This window comes from Nicotiana sylvestris, chromosome 10 (assembly GCF_000393655.2).
Source record: "Nicotiana sylvestris chromosome 10, ASM39365v2, whole genome shotgun sequence".
NCBI lineage: Eukaryota > Viridiplantae > Streptophyta > Magnoliopsida > Solanales > Solanaceae > Nicotiana > Nicotiana sylvestris.
The window spans coordinates 32,627,376-32,649,341 of record NC_091066.1 but is presented as its reverse complement, the minus strand read 5'-3'; the positions used below and the strand labels follow the sequence as shown (position 1 = coordinate 32,649,341).

The 21,966-nt window shown below is 39.7% G+C and overlaps 1 non-coding gene across 1 annotated transcript; it reads left to right on the top strand.

Moving 5' to 3' along the window:
• Positions 1–12,829: 12,829 nt before the first annotated feature.
• LOC138880597 (small nucleolar RNA R71) lies at positions 12,830–12,936 on the top strand. The gene has a single exon (XR_011403326.1). It is a non-coding gene; the product is annotated as a small nucleolar RNA R71 (small nucleolar RNA).
• Positions 12,937–21,966: the final 9,030 nt, after the last annotated feature.

Here is a 21,966-nt window from a genome sequence, read left to right as displayed (position 1 = left end):
GCAAAATAGCTCCGAATTGAGTTCCGATTGATGGTCTACGTTCGTACTATTATTTTTGACTCATAGGAATAAGAATCATCGAATTCCGAGTTCGTATGATGGAGTTAGAACCATTTTAGTGAAAAGAAAAGTGCTGCAATTTCTTTGGCTACTGCTGTATTTTTTTTAGCAGCGTGAACAGTAACCCCCGCGCGTGAACAGTAACCGTGCGAGTGAACAGTGACCACGCGCATGAACAGTAACCGCACGCGTGAACAGTACTTCCGAAAACTTCTGGGCACTGAGTTTATAAAACACTTCATCCGTGATTTTGGGTCATTTTTCCTCCATGATTGATCATTTTGAGAGCTTCTTGGTGGAGATTAAAGAGGGATTCAAGGGGGAACGACTTGAGGTAAGTTTCTTGGACTTAGAACTCATTTTTATTGTGAATTCCACCAAGAGATTCATGAAATATAAGCCTACAAATCAAGAACTAGGGCTTGAATTCTGAAACCAAACAATTAGGATTTGATGGGTCATTTGAACTCGGATTTGGGAGTTCTTGGTATGTATAGACTCGTGGCGAGACAAGGAATCCGGTGATGGTAATTTTCTGAGTTTTCGAGACGTGGTCCCGGTGCTCGGGTTTTGTCAAATTCGTGAATTTTGATATTTTTTGATTGCTTTCGATTGGGTATTGTCTCTTTAGCATAATGCGACATATTCGTTGTGATTTTGGGCAGATTCGTCATACGAGGAGGGTAATTTGAGAGGCAAGGGCATATCGAGCTAGACTTTGACCGTCTTGAGGTGAGTAATTGATGTAAATAATGTCCTGAGGGTAGAGCACCATTGGGGATTGTGACTTGGTCCGTCCCGAGAGATGTTTGTATCGTATTTTCTACTTGAACTAAATTGAGAATCATCCTTACTTAGATTTAATTGTTACATTTGGGCTTCTTGCCAATTATTTGAATCCTTCAGGGATTGATATCACTGCTTTCGTATATTATTTGACCTTAGTCCAAGGTTTTAAATACTGTTTAGCAAACTCAGCCATCTTTCTAAGATTTAAAAACTTAAATGATATTTCTAAATGATATTTCGGGTTGAGAACTACTGTTTTACAAATGCCCAAGGGGTTTATGATGGTTTCTGGACTGAGCATGAATCGGGTTGCGCGCCGCAGCAGTATTACATTGATATTGAGGCCGAGAGCCTGATTGAGTACATTGATATTGAGGCCGAGAGCCTGATTGATTATACTGAGATTGATATGAGGTCGAGGGCCTAGATTTGATGCCACGAGATTGCTTGATATTGCGCTTGGGCTGTAGGAGCCCCTCCGGAGTCTGTACACACCCCAGTGAGCGCCGTCGACGATAAATAAATGGATGGCTCGGGCTGCACGCCGCAGTGGGTACTAGAGGGTACCATCATATGCCTTGCATTGCACTCATGCATTTGTTTTTATCGGTTATACCTGTCTCAGTATTTGGTACTCTGATTTAATTGACTTGTTGCTTCACTATTTGTTATTCTAAACTGCCAGTTATAGTTTACTTTGTATTTTTCCATGATTTCTTATTCTCAGCCTTTATTTATGTTTATTACTCACTGAGTCGGGGTACTCACATTACTCCCTGCACCTTGCTTGCAGATCCAGGTACACCACAGGCTGAGTGAGGATTTGTTTAGCTGAACAGCAGTATCCGGGAGTATTGAGGTAGCTGCATGGCATTCGCAGCCTTGATCTCTCCCCTATATCTCTATATTTTATTCCGCTTTTTTCCTAGACAGACTTGTAATAAGTGGATATTCTGTATTAGAGGCTCATATTCGTGACACAGGATTCTATTGGGCTATGGTGTGGTATTTTAATTGAACTTCCGCAGATTTTATTATTAATTATACACTTGAATGTAATGACTTAGTAAATTCTCTGTGATATTTATCTATAATCTGAATAAGAATTTGGGATAATGTTGTTGAATGGTCAGGCTTGCCTAGCTATGTGTTGGGCACCATCATGACCGGGGTTGGGGTCGTGACAAGTTGGTATCAGAGCATAGGTTAATTGGTCTCGTGAGTTATAAGTCGGTTTAGTACAGTCTCGCGGATCAGTACAGAGACGTCTGTATTTATCCTCGAGAGACTGCAGAACCTTTAGGAAAACTTCATATTCTTGAAATTCTTGTCATGCGACTTTGTTGATCCGAACACTAAAAATTTCTATCATTCTATTCTCTCGCAGATGGCGAGGACTCGTGTTATTGGACGAGGCAGATGACCACCAGTGCCACCCACTGTTGCCACCAGAGGCCGTGGACGCGGTTGTGGGCACGGCAGAGGTAGAGTAGCACGGGCAGCACCTGTTAATCCACCAGCTGCCCCAGTTCCAGATCAGGCTCCAGCAGCTGTACCAGTTCAAGCACCAGCTATGCCTATTGTGATTCCGGGTCTTCAAGAGACCTTGGCTCAGATTTTGACAGTTTGCACTGGCCTAGCTCAGGCGGTCTCAGCCACTACAGCCGCAGCTACTTCACAAGCCAGGGAAGGCACCCAGACTCTTGTTAATCGTACAACTGAGCAGGTTGTGCAGGGATTGCAGACACCGGAAGCTGTTCCAGCTCAGCCGGTTGCTCCAGTTCATAACCTTGTGGTCCCAGCTATGCCAGACGATGAGCAGCGTCATCTCGAGAGATTTTTGTAGGCTCCAGCCTCCGACATTCTGTGGTGCAGAGGGCGAGGCTGCCCAGGGTTTTCTCGACAAGTGTCAGCGTATGCTTCGCACCGTAGGGATTTTGGAGTCGAGTGGTGTATCTTTTACTACATTTCAGTTCCAGGGAGCTGCATTTACCTGGTGGGAAGATTTTGAGAGGCGTAGACCTGTTGGTGCAGCGCCCCTTACTTGGCAGCAGTTCTCCACTCTATTTCTGGAGAAGTATGTACCTCAGTCCCGCAGAGAGGAGCTACGTAGGCAGTTTGAGTGGTTGACTTAGGGAGATATGTCCGTGACCCGGTACGAGATGAGATTTTCACAGTTGGTTCGTCATGCTACTTGGATGATTCCGACGTATCGTGAGAGGATCCGGAGATTCGTGGATGGTCTTAACTACTCTCTCCGTATTTTGATGACTAGAGAGAGAGTATTGGGTGTTTCGTTCGGGTGTGGTTGACATTGCTCGTGATATTGAGACAGTTCGCTGTAGAGAGAGAGAGGAGAAGGAGGCCAAGAGGCCTAGAGGTTCAGGTAGTTTCAGTGGTGCTCCGTCTAGGGGCCAGTTCCAGCGTGGTAGAGGTCGTTCCTTTAGACCTCCTCAGCCGGCCCGTCCAGAGTATAGTAGGACAACTTCAGACCGTGGTCATCAGGGATTTTATCAGGGCCAGTCTTTACTTAACGCTCTCCCATCTTAGAGCTCATCCTATGCCCCTTGAGTTCAGGGTTCATCTGCGCCGAGTGCATCAGCTGGTCATTCAGGTGCGAGAGGTTCCCTCCAGTTCCCTTCTCCAGTACCTGGTAGTTGCTACGAGTGCGGAGAGATTGGTCATATAAAGAGGCAGTGTCCTCGACTTCGTGGTGGTCAGTTTCAGCAGAGGGGCCAACCTTCGTCTTCTGCTCCAGTTTCTTTAGCACCCGCCCAGTCAGCTAGGGGTGGAGGTTAGGCATCTAGGGGTTGCCCCAAAGGGGGAGGTCGATCAGGCGGTGGCCAGGCTCGTTTCTATGTTATTCCAGGCAGGACAAATGCTATTACTTCAGATGCTGTCATTACAAGTATTGTTCCAGTCTGCCACAGAGATGCCTTTGTATTATTCGATCCCGGATCCACCTATTCTTATGCGTCCTCATATTTTGCTCATCATTCGGGTATGACCCGAGGGTGTCTTGCTTTACCTGTGCACGTATCTACCCCGGTGGGCGATACTATTATTGTAGACCATATGTATCAGTCTTGTATTGTGACTATTGGGGGTCCGGAGACCCGAGTTGATTTATTGCTATTGAGCATGGTAGATTTTGATGTTATTCTGGGCATGGATTGGCTATCTCCGTGTCATGCTATTCTAGACTGTCATGCTAAGACAGTTACTTTGGCTATTCCGGGTGTTCCGAGGATCGAGTGGCATGGTATGACTGATTATGTTCCTAGCAGAGTAATTTCCTTCTTGAAAGCCCAGTGTATGGTTGGGAAGGGTTGTCTATCATATCTAGCTTTTGTGCGAGATGTTGGAGCTGAGACTCCTAGTATTGATTCTGTCCCAGTTGAGAGGGATTTTCCTGATGTATTTTCTGCAGACCTGTCGGGCATGCCGCCGGACAGGGATATCGATTTTGGCATTGACTTGGTGCCGGGCACCCAGCCCATTTCTATTCCGCCATATCGGATGACACTAGCAGAGTTGAAAGAATTGAAGGAGCAGCTTTAGGAGTTCCCAAACAAGGGGTTTATTCGGCCTAGTGTGTCACCGTGGGGTGAGCCGGTTCTATTTGTGAAGAATAAAGATGGCACAATGAGAATGTGCATTGACTACAGGCAGTTAAATAAGGTAACAAAGAAGAACAAGTATTATTTGCCTCGCATTGATGACTTATTTGATCAGCTTCAGGGAGCGAGGGTGTTTTCAAAAATTGATCTTCGTTCGGGCTATCACCAGTTAAAAATCAGGGACTCAGATATTCTTAAGGCAGCTTTCAGGACTAGATATGGTCACTATGAGTTTTTAGTCATGTCTTTCGGGCTGACCAATGCCCCAGCAGCGTTCATGCGTTTGATGAATAGTGTATTTCGGCCTTATCTAGATTCTTTTGTTATTGTATTTATTTATGACATTCTGGTGTACTCGCGTAGCCAGGAGGAGCACGCCAAGCATTTGCGTGTAGTGTTGCAAAGATTGAGGGAGGAGAAGCTTTATGCAAAATTCTCCAAGTGTGAATTTTGGCTAAGTTCTGTGGCATTCTTGGGACATATAGTGTCCAGCGAGGGTATTCAGGTTGATCCAAATAAGATAGAAGCAGCGCAGAGTTGATCTCGACCGTCCTCAGCCACAAAGATCCGTAGTTTTCTCGGATTAGCAGGCTATTATCGCCGGTTTGTTCAGGGGTTTTCATCCATTGCATCGCCCTTGACCAAGTTGACTCAGAAAGGTGCTCCATTTGTATGGTCAGACGAGTGTGAGGAGAGCTTTTAGAAGCTCAAGACAGTTTTGACCACAACACTAGCATTAGTTTTACCATCAGCTACAGATTCATATACTGTATATTGTGATGCTTCGAGAGTTGGGATTGGCTGTGTGTTGATGCAGGAAGGTAGAGTTATTGCTTATGCTTCTCGTCAGTTAAAGCCCTATGAGAAGAACTACCCTGTTCATGACCTAGAGTTGGATGCTATAGTTCATGCCTTGAAGATTTGGAGGCACTATTTATATGGCGTATCTTGCGAGGTATTCACTGATCATTGCAGTCTTCAGCATTTGTTTAAGCAGAAAGACCTTAATTTGAGGCAGCGGAGGTGTCTTGAGTTGCTAAAAGATTATGACAACACTATTTTGTATCATCCGGGAAAGGCCAATGTAGTGGCAGATGCCTTGAGCCGAAAGGCAGTCAGTATGGGGAGTTTGGCGTACATTCCAGTTGGGGAGAGGCCCTTTGCAGTTGATGTTCAAACCTTGGCTAATCGGTTTGTGAGACTGGACATTTCTGAGCCCAGTCGGGTGATGGCTTGTGTGGTTTCTCGGTCTTCCTTATATGATTGCATCAGAGAACGCCAGTATGATGATCCGCATTTGCTTGTCCTTAAGGACAGAGTTTAGCATGATGATGCTAGGGATGTGACTATAGATGATGATGGCGTATTGAGGATGCAGGGCCATATATGTGTGCCCAATGTAGATGGGCTTAGAGAGTTAATTCTGGAGGAGGCCCACAACTCGCGGTATTCTATTCATCCGGGTGCCGCGAAGATGTATCAGGACTTGAGACAGTACTATTGGTGGAGAAGAATGAAGAAAGAAATTGTAGGTTATGTAGCTCGGTGTCTCAATGTCAGCAGGTGAAATATGAGCATCAGAGACCGGGTGGTTTGCTTCAGCGGATGATTATCCCAGAATGGAAGTGGGAGAGAGTTACCATGGATTTTGTGAGTGGTCTTCCTCGGACTTTGAAGAAATTTGATTCTATTTGGGTGATTGTGGATTTGCTGACCAAGTCCGCGCACTTCATTCCGGTGTGTACTACTTATTCTTCAGAGCGGTTGGCAGGGATATTTATCCGAGAGATTGTGCGATTGCACGGTGTTCCAATTTCCATTATCTCAGATAGAGGTACTCAGTTTACTTCCCAGTTTTGGAGGACTTTTCAGCGAGAGTTGGGTACCCAGGTGGAGTTGAGCACAACATTTCATCCTCAGACGGACGGACAGTCCGAACGTACTATTCAGATATTGGAGGATATGTTGTGTGCCTGTATGATTGATTTCAAAGGTTATTGGGATGAGTTTTTGCCGCTTGCAGAGTTTGCCTACAACAACAGCTATCAGTCCAGCATTCAGATGGTATCGTATGAGGCTTTGTATGGGAGGCGGTGTAGATCTCTAGTTGGTTGGTTCGAGCCTGGCGAGGCTAGGCTATTGGGGACAGATTTGGTTCATGATGCCTTAGAGAAGGTGAAGGTGATTCAGGAGAGGCTTCGTACAGCGCAGTCGCGTCAGAAGAGTTATGCGGACCGGAAAGTTCGAGATGTGTCCTACATGGTTGGTGAGAAGGTCTTGCTGAAGGTTTCGCCCATGAAGGGTGTTATGAGATTTGGAAAGAAAGGAAAGTTGAGTCCACGATTCATTGGACCTTTTGAGGTACTTAGGAGGATTGGGGAGGTGGCCTATATGCTTGCTTTGCCACCCAGCTTGTCGAGTGTGCATCTGGTATTTCATGTTTCTATGCTCCAGAAGTATGTTAGGGACCCGTCCCATGTTTTGGATTTCAGCACGGTTCAGTTGGATGGTGATTTGACCTTTGATGTGGAGCCAGTGGCTATTTTGGGTCGTCAGGTTCGGAAATTGAGGTCAAAGGATATATCTTTTGTAAAAGTGCAGTGGAGAGGTCGGCCCGTGGAGGAAGCTACCTGGGAGACCGAGCGGGAGATGCGGAGCAGATATCCTCACCTGTTTGAGGCTTCAGGTATGTTTCTTGAATCGCTCGAGGACGAGCGTTTGTTTAAGTTGGGGAGGATGTGACGACCCGACCCGTCATCTTATGAGTTACCGCCCTGTTTCCCCCATTTTTATGCTTCTTCATGTTTCGTTATCGGTATTCGGTGTTAGAGTTAAATCAGATTGGCTTTGATAGGAAATGAGACACTTAGTCTCTTTAAGGAAGGCTTGTTTTGGAAAAAAGTCAACCGGATGTTGACTATGGAGTTAGAAGGCTCGGATGTGATTTTCGGTGATTCGGTTAGCTTCGGGGGATGATATGTGTATTAGGAGTGTGATCGGAATTTATTTTGGAGGTCCGGAGTAGAATTAGGCTTGAATTGGCGAAGTTAGTATTTTGGCGAATTCCGGTTGGCAGGTGAGATTTTGATACGGGGGTCGGAATGGAATTTCGAGAGTTGCAGTAGCTTCGTTAGGTGATTTTGGATGTGTTTGCAAAATTTCAGATCATTCGGAGGTGTTTTGGTCGGGGTTTTGATCAAATGTGTATTTCGGAAGTTTTTAAGAAATTAGGCTTGAATTCGATGAGTTTTGGGTAATTTAATGTTGTTTGAGGTGTTTTGATGATTGGAAGAGGTTTGAATAATGTTATGAATTATGTTGGCATGTTTGGTCGGGGTCCCATGAGGCTCGAATAAGTTTTGGAAGAGTTTTTGGAAAATTTTTGCCGTTTGAGCATAAGCATGTAATGATCCAAAGGTCCATTTTTAGTTCTAGAGATCGAAATTTTATTTCAAGATTTCCAAAATTTAAATAATGAATTATAGGAGTGATCTGGAAAGTTTGGTCTAATTTTATCAAGTCGCGATTGGGTTTTTGACACGAAACATGAGTTAATTGTTTAACGAGAAAAATGGGTATTAACCTGAGCAAAAGAGCTCCGAATTGAGTTCTGATTGAAGGTCTATGTTCGTACTATTATTTTTGACTCATAGGAATAAGAATCATCGAATTCCGAGTTCGTATGATAGAGTTAGAGCCATTTTAGTGAAAAGAAAAGTGTTGCAATTTCTTTGGCTACTGCTGTATTTTTTTTAGCAGCGTGAACAGTAACCCCCGCGCGTGAACAGTAACCGTGCGGGTGAATAGTGACCATGTGCGTGAACAGTAACCGCACGCGTGAACAGTACTTCTGAAAACTTCTGGGCAGTGAGTTTATAAAACACTTCATCCGTGATTTTGGGTCATTTTTCCTCCATGGTTGATCATTTTGAGAGCTTCTTGGTGGAGATTAAAGAGGGATTCAAGGGGAGAACGACTTGAGGTAAGTTTCTTGGACTTAGAACTCGTTTTTATTGTGAATTCCACCTAGAGATTCATGAAATATAAGCCTACAAATCAAGAACTAGGGCTTGAATTCTGAAACCAAACAATTAGGATTTGATGGGTCATTTGAACTCGGATTTGGGAGTTCTTGGTATGTATAGACTCGTGCCGAGACAAGGAATCCGGTGATGGTAATTTTCTAAGTTTTCGAGATGTGGGCCCGGGGCTCGGATTTTGTCAAATTCGTGAATTTTGATATTTTTCGATTGCTTTCGATTGGGTATTGTCTCTTTAGCATAATGCGACATATTCGTTGTGATTTTGGGCAGATTCGTCGCACGAGGAGGGTAATTTGAGAAGAAAGGGCATAGCAATCTAGACTTTGACCGTCTTGAGGTGAGTAATTGATGTAAATGATGTCCTGAGGGTTTGAAACCCCGGAATTTCACATCGTAACGCTATATTGAGGTGACTTGCATGCCGGATAACGGGCGTGGGGTAGAGCACCATTGGGGATTGTGACTTGGTCCGTCCCGAGAGATGTTTGTACCGTGTTTTCTACTTGAATTAAATTGAAATCATCCTTACTTAGATTTAATTGTTACATTTGGGCTTCTTGCCAATTATTTGAATCCTTCAAGGATTGATATCACTGCTTTCGCATATTTTGCATATCATTTGACCTCAGTCCAAGGTTTTAAATACTGTTTAGCAAACTCAACCATCTTTCTAATATTTAAAAAATTAAATGATATTTCTAAATGATATTTCGGGCTGAGAACTACTGTTTTACAAATGCCCAAGGGGCTTATGATGGTTTCTGGACTGAGCATGGATCGGGCTGCGCGCCGCAGTAGTATTACATTGATATTGAGGCCGAGAGCCTGGTTGAGTACATTGATATTGAGGCCGAGAGCCTGGTTGATTATACTGAGATTGATATGAGGCCAAGGGCCTAGATTTGATTCCACGAGATGGCTTGATATTGCGCTTGAGTTGTAGGAGCCCCTCCGGAGTCTGTACACACCCCCAGTGAGCGCCGTCAATGATAAATAAATGGATGGCTCGGGCTGCACTCCACAGTGGGTACTAGAGGGTACCATCATATGCATTGCATTGCACTCATGCATTTGTTTTTATCGGTTATACCTGTCTCAGTATTTGGTACTCTGATTTAATTGACTTGTTGCTTCACTATTTGTTGTTCTAAACTGCCAGTTATAGTTTACTTTGTATTTTTCCATGATTTCTTATTCTCAACCTTTATTTATGTTTATTACTCACTAGGTCGGAGTACTCACATTACTCCCTGCACCTTGCGTGCAGATCCAGGTACACCACAAGCTGAGTGAGGATTTGTTTAGCTGAACAGCAGTATCCGGGAGTATTGAGGTAGATGCATGGCATTCGCAGCCTTGATCTCTCCCCTCTATCTCTATCTTTTATTCTGCATTTTTCCTAGACAGACTTGTAAAAGGTGGATATTTCTGTATTAGAGGCTCATATTCGTGACACCGGATTCTATTGGGCTATGATGTGGTATTTTAATTGAACTTCCGCAGATTTTATTATTAATTATACAGTTGAATGTAATGACTTAGTAAATTATCTGTGATATTTATCTATAATCTGAATAAGAATTTGGGATAATGTTGTTGAATGGTCGGGCTTGCCTAGCAGTGTGTTGGACGCCATCATGACCGGGGTTGGGGTCGTGACAATATGCATCCTGTGGTCGTACCATAAGCTTGCCCGTAGTGTATATCTCTACTAATTTAAGCTCGCCAAATCTAGGATCGATTAGGTCTTTAAGGTTGTAATGTAGGCTAAGGGACGAGTATGATATATTTAGAAATAGTGGCTAACCCTCCTAAGCACTTTAATATACTACATTTACAATTCGAGCACATACTCTTCTCAACCAAATCACTTGCCATATACAACATAGCCCTCTTTTCAATTAAGCACTTATCTATTTTTCACTAGCACAAATCAATAAGAATTGGAGATGTTTATTTTTCTACATACTTTCACTATCATTTTTTTTTCTTTTTTTTTTCTTTAAATTTTTATTTTTCTTTTTTTTCTTTTTCGCACACTCCATACAATAAATTTCGTCGACTAGTGACCCTTAATTTCAACTTTAGTGCATCAACGGGCCCTTCCATGGTTCCACTCAAAAGATGCTCCCCAATTTCTAACCTTACTTATTTTGGCGCCTAAGTGCCTTAGGAGGTAAAGGTTCAATCAATATCAAATTAAGAATAATGGGGGATGACTTGTAATGTGGGTGCCAAAAGAATGGTCTATAGGCTCAAAGAGGCTAGCAACGGAAAATTTTATTTCTATGTGACAAGCAAATCCCTGATCAAGCAACAAAATGCCTACGTCATCTCCTAGATTAGCACAACTTACAATTTCGCTTCAATTAACACACGGGGCAAGTTCTAGACTACACAGGAAAGCACAGAAAATCACAAATCCTCACACACACATTGCACATGACTCAATCAAAATGGTTCTGTTCAACTCTCAAGTCAAGCAATCACACATAATTGAGAAATTTAAGTAATATGGCACTATGTGGCATACGAGTCAAACAACTGAAAAAAGGCGTCACAAAATAGGCTATTTACTTTACTTAGGCTTCAAAATTCAAACCAAATACACGAAAAAATAGAATGCATGTCATAGCCTAATGTGCCAGCATCAACCATGTCAATGAGTATCTTAGAGCGACTCAGTTTCTTCCTAAACTACTCCTAAAAAAAATAAAGTACCCGGTTCGAGCTACACCCTTGGAAAAGAACCGACGCCCAAATAAAAACCAAGGGATACTACCTAACTATCCTAAAAATGAAAAATCTTTTTGGTGTTTTTGATCGGACCTTTTCCCTCAAGAAAATTGTCCAAAAGATCTATCGTCGGGAAAAATCTGAACTTTTTCAATTTTTTTTTCAATTTTCGTTATATTTTATTTTTTAACCTAGACTATGTCTACTACGAGTTCTAAATGAAAAACTAAATAAAAAAATAATTTTATACAATTACACTTCAGAAAGTAGTTTCCCCATCTCATACTTATATTATGCATAGTCCTCGATGCATGATCATAGAAACAAATATTAAAACAAGGGTGAGAAATACTCCCTGAGGCTCTCTCAGGCCTAGCTCGGACATAATCCTCAATACTAAGGTTCGGGACGACCCCACACTTAGGCTCAAACATGCTCCTCAGCGTCAACTTTGGGTACTCAGACTTCCCCTACTCTGCAAAATAAAAACAACACAAAACTTGACACTAAAAAAATAATCAATAAATAAAAGATATACAGGTTGGGTTGCCTCCCAACAAACGCCTTATTTATAGTTGCAGCATGACTCTGCTACTCTGATCAGGTTGGGCGCTTTCTCTTCTTCTTTCTCCCATGAAGTGTAGCCTTTTTGCATGCTCTCGGAAGGTCTCCTCTTTCATCTCTGGCTCTTTTCTCAATCATCTTTACACGCTCAGCTGGAAACACCACCTCCTCTAACTCAGCTGTCCTATCTGGATCACTATAATTCACATGCTGACTCTGCTCTATTCCCTTCAATTCGACCACAGTAATCATGCACAAGTCCTCATAATGCTTAGGGAGCTTAAGTGCCTTGTACACATTAAAAGTGACCTCCTCATTGTCAACTCTCATTTTTAACTTCCCTGCCCTCACATCAATAATTGCTCCACCGGTAGCTAAGAATGGTCACCCCAAAATAATGGGCACTTCCTCATCTGCCTCGTAATCAAGAACAATTAAATCAGCAGGAAGAATAAACTTTCCCATTCGAACTAACACATCCTCAATAATTCCTCCTGGCATGACTAGTTCTTGAGGCCTGTATTGATTCTGAGTACCTTGGTTTCCACCCCAAGAGAAGTTTGGGTGGTTACTCTAGTTGGGATTGTAAGTGTTCCCATATTGGTTTGTTTGGCCCCTATTTGAATTACCCATAAAGTAGACAGACTCTGGGTTTGCGGGGCATATGTCGCTTGTGTGCCCCTCTCCACATATTTCACAAAAAGCTTGAACCTGTTGTATAGGTTATACTTGTTGCTTGTTGATACTCAAGTTCATATGATTTGATTGGTCAGTGTAGAAATTTGCGCTGATAATGCTGAGATGACATCTAACTCAAGAACCCCTGCAGACTTTTGTACTGTGTGTCTGCCCATCTCTCCTTGCCAATCCGGATTGCTCTTGGAGAATTTGTTCAGTAATGCATATATCTCATCAAAACCTTTCTCCAACACTTAACCCCCAGCTGCAGCATCTACCACGATCTTTGTTTTAGAATGTAGCTCTTCTATGAAAGTGTGAGCTAACACTTCATTCGTCTGATTGTGATGAGGACAGTCTATGAGTAGCCCCTTGAACCTTTCCCAAGCTGAGTATAAAGATTCTCCCGCTTTTTGTTTGAAGGAAACTATCTCACTTCTGATTTTTGCAGTTTTGTCTGAAGGGAAGAACCTTGCCAGAAATTTTCTCGCCAGATCATTCCATGTTGTAATGGAATTAGCTGGTTCTGCCTTTAGCCATCGTTTAGCCTCGCCCAACAAAGAGAATGGAAAAAGTGTGAGCCTCACATAATCTGGAGTGACCCCGTTAGTGATATAAGTATCACTAATCTCCAAGAAGTTCAGAATATGCTGTTGTGGATCCTCGTGTGGAAGACCCATAAATTGCCCGTTTGCATGAAGTAGCTGGATCATGCCCTATTTCAGCTCAAAGTACCCAGTGATCCTGGGCTTCACTATACTGGAGGTGACATTAGCAATTCTGGGCATCGCCACCTCCTGAACAGCCATGGGTTGCTCCTCTGCCATGTTCACAGGAAATTGAACAAGTGCCTGAATATTATTCGTGTCCCTTGCTTCCCTCAACCTCCTATGAAATGTTCTCTCAGGTTCAGGATCAAAGCCTTAAAGTCGGTCCTGGCTTCTGACCCTACGCATTCAATAAAAATTCCTCAGATCCGAGCAACAATCACGTAACATTAGACTTGATGAAATAAACAATTAAAGCAAAAACTAGCAAGTAGCTAATATTCAAGTCCCCGGCAGCGGCGCCAAAAACTTGTTGCTCCCAAACGCACAAGCAAGTATACGTGGTCGACAAGTAATATAATGATAAGTTGAGTGTCGAACCCACGGAGACTTGTATAAACTACTCACTAAATCACTAAAATTGTTATTCAATCCAGCTAAAATCAAAGTCCACTAATATGATTATATTATACTACGATTCTACATAATAACTAAATTATCAAGTAGCGAGTTGATTGTTGTGTATTTAGTAGAGACAAGTATTTCAGGGTTGTGATCGATTCACCATTCGTGTTGTGTGCTAATTAACTCTCCCTTTTATATAATTCACTCATGTCTATTAATTAATCGATAAATATTCTCATAGCCTTCTCCCGAGGTACTACTCACCTATTCTCAATAGATTAACACATATATTCCTATGAAATCAATCTATTCAGAACGCATTAAGATCACGATATTTAATTAGCACGGTGACTAGGTATATTCCTATCCTAACCACAAATCTGCCCCCAAGGGTTAAGATCATGCTCTCTTCAATTCTTCTCTAATCTAAACACGACTTTCCCAAGCATATCATAGATAGTAAATAGAACCTAACTATTGGCCAGACAATTAAGCAAATGAACACAGAATTGAAGAAACATCCATATATTGATGAATTATAATCAAGGTCAAGCTAATATCAAACAACAATATTCATGGCTAATCACAACCCCAGAACAATGGGTGTTTAGCCACTCATGATGTAATCAAACAATTGCATAAGTTTTGATTAATTGAAAATACTGAAAAAGATGAAGAATTCTTCAATGTTCTTGCTCCTCAATGTTTCTTGTGTGTATTTTTGCTCCAAAGTGCGTCTCCCTCCCTAAAATTAGGCTTAGTCTTCCTTTTATACGTGTTGGATAGGTATAGGGCCGAATAAACCGTGTCCCGGGTAAAATAGGACACAATCCGCATCAACAGCGCCCAGCCCGGCGCCAGGCGCCCACCAGGGCGCTGCCCAAGTTGTGCATACTGTTTTCAGCGCCACAGGTGGCGCCAGGCGCTGCCTTTGGTGCCCAAATGGCTTCTTTTTCCGATTTTGTTCGTTTTAGCTCAAATCTTACACGTTTCACCCCTACTTGCTCCTGAATCATTCCTACAAGTAAAAACACTTCAAATTAATATAAATCATAGTATTTAACATCCAAAATTCACGAAACAAGAGTAAAATATGAGGCGATATCTATACTATATTAAAAGCATGAAGCCCCTATCGAAATATCGTTCGCCTTTTTTTATCCTTCTTAAGTGTATTTTACATTGAATATAATTGTAATTGTATCTAAAAATATTTTTTTTGGGGAAAATTCAAAAGCTGCCGTATATTGTCATTTTCTTTTTTTAGGATTCTTTACGAGAATCGTAGTGTATTACCTTTTCTTTTGTTTAGCATTCTAGATTTAGAATTCTCTTATACCAATGTTACTTATGGTGTGTCTTGTCTTTGTTTAAGTTTAGGATTCAAATTAGGTTTATGTTATCAAAGGTGTCGTAGGTTTAGGATTCTTTTATTATCAATCTTAATTGCTCTATAAAAAGAGTGTAATCAAGACATTACTACAAAGTTTCAACAGCTTGAGTTTTATCAGAAGATATAACTTTAATAATATTTTCAACTTCTTTAGAGAGTATTCAATTAAAGTTATCTTTTGATCCGATTGCACTCTTTAAAAATATTTTTATTAATTATTGGTGCAGTAAAAGATCAACAATTGCTAATTCTTCAAACTGAAATGTCATTCGTCTTTTTTACCTTTTGTAAGTGTATTTCACGTTGGATAAAATCGTAATTATAAACAACTAATAGTTTAGTCAAAACATATGTAATTAACTTGTCGGATTTTAATTGGATCCTTTCTTTATTTTGTTTAGTATTTATTTAGGTTTTGGATTCTTTTACCAATTGATGTTACTTACATTGTCTCTTTTCTTTGTTAAGGTCTAAAATTCACTTTAGGCTTGGGATCCCTAACAGTAAATTGATCCACATTAACGTGTTAAGGTGTAAGAACTTTACCTTTCATGATATTAACATAAAGGCTCCAGCAGAAGGCATAAAGACATAAAGACAGATGGTACCCATATTGCAAGATCAAGAGGTGTCAACATTATAAAGTTACATATTAGCATTGGAGATGACTGCATATCGATTTGTGGGGAAAAGCTATGCTTAGGATTCAGCAAATAATATCGAGGTCTGTGAAAATTTAAGATTGAGGCAGGAAGAAGGTAAAGAATGACTTGTGATTAAAGTAAAGTACTTCAACCCTTTGGTTGTCCAAAATATGTCATTTTATATAACTTTTATATCCAATAAATTCTTTTCTATAGTTCGCACGTATATGTTTTATTGTGTAACATTATTGTGTCGTTCATCAATCTTATAGTGTCCCAAGTTTTGCTTCTAAATAAATTGCTTATACTGAAATCATCAGATGCTACTGCTTTGTTTTCTATGCTATGGGTTAATTAAGAAAATTTATACTAAATTCATTGACATGTATGATGGAGCTAAGACTCGGGTTAGGACAGTAAGTGGTGACTCCGAACATTTTCCGGTTATTACGGGATTGCACCAAGGGTCTGCGTTCAGCTCTTTCCTATTTGCCCTGGTGATGGATGCACTAACTCATCATATTCAGGGGTAGGTGCCATGGTGCATGCTATTTGCTGATGACATAGTTCTAATTGACGAGAGACGAGGCGGCGTCAACGAGAGGCTAGAGGATTGGAGACATTCTCTTGAGTCTAAAGGTTTCAGGTTGAGCAGGACGAACACGGAATACCTCGAGTGCAAATTTGGGGCCGAGCCGATGAAAGCGGGAGTGGAAGTGAGGCTTGACTCTCAAGTCATTCCTAAGAGGGGTAGTTTCAAGTACCTTGGGTCAGTTATTCAGGGGATCGGAGAGATCAACGAGGATGTCACACACCGTATAGGGGTGGGGTGGATGAAGTGGAGGTTAGCGTCGGGAGTCCTGTGTGACAAGAAAGTGCCACCGTTACTAAAAGGTAAGTTTTATAGAGCAGTGGTTAGGCCGGCCATGTTGTATGTGACCGAGTGTTGGACGGTTAAGAACTCACACATCCAGAAGATGAAAGTAGCAGAGATGAGGATGTTGAGGTGGTTGTGCGGACATACAAGGATGGATAAGATTAGGAATGAAGATATTCGAGAGAAGGTGGGTGTGGCCCCCATGGAGGACAAGATGCGGGAAGCAAGACTCAGATGGTTCGGGCACATTCAGAGGAGGAGCATTGATGCACCGGTGAGGAGGTGTGAGCGACTGGCTGTGGTGGGCACGAGGAGAGGTAGAGGGAGACCTAAGAAATATTGGGAGAGGTGATCATGCAGGACATGGCGCGACTTAGGATTACTGAGGACATGGCTCTGGACAGGGAATTGTGGAGGTCGAACATTAAGGTTGTAGGTTAGGGGGAAGTTGTGAATATTTCTACAGCGCACTAGAGTGAGACTAGCCAGTTAGGAGTTAGTCTCAGGATGCTACTGGTCAGCTACTGATGCAGGGCTTTATCTGCTGGATATTATTATACCTTCCATCTTTTTCGTATTTCCTATATTTCTTATATTGCTGTTATTTTGTTATTTTATGTTATGTTATTATGAGTCTATTGATAATACTAATATATCGTCTCTTGTTGCTTTTTTGAGCCGAAGGTCTCCTGGAAACAACCTCTCTGCCTCTCGGGATAGGAGGGGTAAGGTCTGCGTACATATTACCCTCCACAGACCCCACTTGTGGGATTATACTGAGCCGTTATTGTTGTAGTTGTTATACTAAATTCATTCGGCACCTTGTGATGCCTACGACTACAGGATGGAAGATTTATGTTTTTTTCCATTTTCGTTTTTCTTTGTTTGTTCTTGTGCGTTTGCTTTGTGATTTTTTCTCCATAGATTTTAACTTCTTTTTAATCTAACTATAGCAAATAGATACTAATTATTTATGCAGTAATTGGTGGCTCTTAGAATCTTGATATATTTTCACAAAGAAGATTTATAATACAAACTGTCTTAATATAATTTGGGAAATGAGGTTAAATTTTCTATCTGCATTCAAAGGGTTTACTTCTCAATAATCTTATTAAAAAGTTAGAAAAGCATATTTAGGCAAAGAACATAGTCTAAAAGAGATATTAGGTAGATGCAATAGCATAACATATTACCATCTTGTACAATAAAATATCTATAATTAGAACTACTATATAAGAACTAAACTAAATTATCATCGTCTTTGCAGGTTTAGAAGATATCATCTTTTTTTAACACAATTGCTGCATCAATATAAGTAGTTGTGTTATTATCATCGTCAATACATGATTATTTTTTTATATATAACTTTTCTTATTGACGCGGAATATACGTGCGAAGCACGTACACTAAAACTAGTACACAAAAATATATATATTTTAAGCTAAACATCAATCTTACCTTATATAAATTGGGAAAAAATAGATTAACCCACAAAATCGTATATTTAATGCAAAAGCATTATAACAATGAACCACAAGAATTTTTTAAAATTTATATCCAAATAATAAGATTTAAACTTTAAAGCATATCAGCCACCTTTACATGGTAATATATTTATTTCAACCTCGACATGGTAATGGAATTCACCATTTCTACTTTGAAACAGTCTTTAAGCACAATTTCACGATTTTAAAAAAATAAATTATTAAACAATTTAAACTAGATCTCTTCAATTGCAGTTCAATATTTTTCTTTCATCAATATAATATCTAATTAAATTAACATATTAAGTTATGTACGAGTCAATATTGTTATATTTATCTAACATTGTCTTCTAGAATGAACTTAAGAATATACAATTTTTCAAAAAAAAAATCTTAAATGTTTAATGATTATATTTTCTTGCTTAAACTTTAAAAGAAGCATGATAACTTGTGAAATTGAAATAATTACATTATAACTAGAATCAATTTTAAGTTATATATTTACGAAGATTATTGAACACTTACATAATAGATTTTTTTTCTTCTTATTGAATAACTAAATAGGATAAATAATTATCATTTAAGGAACTTAATTATACTTTTTATTTTATTTTATAACTAAATTACAAGTTTTAATGTAATATTTTTATATTCTTATAAAAATAAATTTTATTTGAACAGTGTAGAAACTTTTAGCATTCACAATACTTTAAATAATTAAATTTTAATTACCTTATATAATTTTTTTCATATTTGAACGACACATAATTGTAATCCCTTTCATGTTACAATTAAATATCGAAAATTTGGAATGAGCTAATATTAAGAATTTGAATCAACAAGAAATAAATTAGTTCTTTTAATATCAAGGCCAAATAGCTAAGTCAAAAAATCCAATTCAATTATTTGTTAAATTCATCGTATAATTAAAATTATTTTTCAACTTGACAAAACTCTTAGGATGCCTAAATTTGTTTTCATAAGAATACTATTTGGGATGAAAAAAATAAAAATAAGATAGAAAAATTAACATGGAAAATTTTATAGATAAGCCTTTTCAACTAAAACTATATATATTTTAAGGAGTATAAAATAATTTTTATTTTATAATACAAATATACTATATTTAATAGTAAAATATAATTTTCTAAAAAATCTTATATTCACTGATTTAGATACACACGCAAAGCGCGTACCATTAACATAAAAAAATAAAGGATGCACCTCTACTTGTTAGGACACGATAGTGGTATTTGAGAAGAAATGTTGATTTGCAAATTAAGTTACGATGTATATTTGCAGTTTCACTAATTTTTCTGTAATCAGCTGTCTCGCACAGGTTTGCTTCATTATAATTGGAACAATGTAGCGTAGGAATTAAAGTAGAATCTCATTATTACTTGCCTAATGCCACTTAGCATAATTATCTGCCCTAAAGTGCAAAGCATTTATAGCATTACTAGTTTTTATATACGTGCATTACATGTAGACAAAATTATTTTTTTTTATGAAAGAGCAAAAAATTAACTATTATAGAATTATATCCAACAAGAAAAATTAGTTGTAAAGCAATTGATATAGATACATTGCAAGAATCTTTTAAATGCTAAAAATCAATATTTTTACTCCACATAATATTTGATTATAAGTGATTTGGCATTGTCTGAACCTGTAATATAATCAATTTAATTAGGTTAGAAAGTATTAGAATTTATAGTATAAAAATAGGCAATATGATCCTAATACTTCTTAATTAATTAGTGTATGATATTTTTTATGTATATTCCCTTGTGTCGCTTTGATGACTGCTCTAACATAAACATGACTATTGTTGTGGACATTGATGATACTCCTTAAAAGCATAACATATACTGTTCATATAAGAAAATATGTATGTTACAGTAAAATATAGTCCAATATGAGGGATTATATGATCATATGCTTCATTTATTATTATTTTTAAAACAAAAAAGGTCCAAATATGGCCTTCTACTATACTAATGTAACGATCTGACCGGTCGTTTTGAGCTTTTGCACTTCGTTCGCCAGTGCTCGGGCATGACTATCCCCGTATGATGTATTATGACTTATGTAAATCGTCAGTTTTGGTTTTCAGGATAATCAGAATGAATTTGGAAGAACAGTTCTCAGTTTGAAACTTAAAATTTGAAAGATTTGACCAAGTTTTGACTTGTTGGTATATGATCTTGGATTGAAATTTTTATGATTTGGTTAGCTCTGTTAGGTGATTTGGGACTTAGGAGCGCGATCGGAATGTATTTTGGAGGTCCGGAGTAGATCTAGGCTTGAATTGGCGAAATTAGAATTTTGGCGTTTTTCGGTTGTTAGGTGAGATTTTGATATCGGGTTCGGAATGAAATTCCGGAAGTTGCAATAGGTCCATTGTATCGTATGTGACGTGTGTGCAAAATTTCAGGTCATTCGGACGAGGTTTGATAGACTTTTTGATCAAAAGCGGAATTTGAAAGTTTTTGGACTTCTTAGGCTTGAATCCGTGGTTTGTTTGATGTTCCGATGTTGTTTCAGGTGTTTCGAAGATTGGTATAAGTTTGGATGGTGGTATATGACTTGTCCGTACTTTTGGTTGAGGTCCCGGGAGTCTCGGGGGTGATTTCGGATGGTTGATGAGAGGTTTGGAGTTGGAAATTGCAGCTAAAGTGCTGAAACTCTTGTCATAACCGCACCTGCGGCTTGGGGACCGCAGGTGCGGGCTCCCAGAGGTGCCAAGGGGGACACAAATGCGGAAATGGGCATGAGGAGCTGGGACCGCAGATACGCGTGTTGGAGCACACCTGCGATAGCACATGTGCGAGATTTTGATCGCAGGTGCGGTCTGGAGCGGTTAAATGAATTCCGCAGATGCGCACTTGGGACCGCAGGTGCAAGAATTTTGACTGCAAATGCGGATTTGCTGGGGCAGATCATATAAACTAAGGCCTTCGTGATTTTGAGCTATTTTTCATCACTTTTCATACGGGATAGAGCTTGGAAGAGCCAATTTGAAGAGGGAATTCAAGAAGGCTTCTTTGAGGTAAGATTTTTGAACATAAAACTCATTTATATGGTGTTATTTCACGGATTAGGCTTGTAATTTATGGAAATTAGTGGTTGAATTTGAAGAAAACTAGGGCTTGAAATTGGAGACCTAAAATTTGGAATTTGAGGGGTCATTTGTGGTCGGATTTTGGTATGATATGTATGAACTCATGAGAGGATAAGGATTCTATTGATGTAATTTTTATTGGATTCTGAGACGTGGGCCCGGGGGTCGGGTTTGGCCATTTTCGGAATTTTGATGTAAATTGGTTATTTTCGAGTGGACTTTGTTCCCTTAGCATATTTTGATGGTTATAAACTGATTTTGGTTAGATTTGGAGCATTTGGAGACCGAGTCGAGAGGCAAAGGCATCGCGGGCTAGAGTTTGGACCGGGTTGAGGTAAGTAATAATTGTAAATGTTTGTCCTGAGGGTATGAAACTCCGGATTTCACATCGTTGTGCTACTTTAAGGTGACGCATACGCTAGATGACGAGCGTGGGGTCATGCACCATTGGGGATTGTGACTTAGTCCGTCCTGTATGATTGTTTAGTCGCATATTTGATTGAAAACTGTTTGCTAACATCATGTCTTGGGCTGGATGCCATATTGGGCCTCGTGCCAACTACTTGGACCCTTAGGGGATTTTTACTACTATTCCTCACTGTTTTGACTTTGTATTTGTACTCAATCATGTTATATTCTACTGTTTTCATAACTCATTCATCTTTACTCGTTTTTGATATTTAAATGATATTTTGGGCTGAACATCATATTTTTTACTATTGCCCGAGTGGCTTATGAGATTCTGACTGAGTAAGGCTGAGGGCCTGTGTTGTGAGGATACT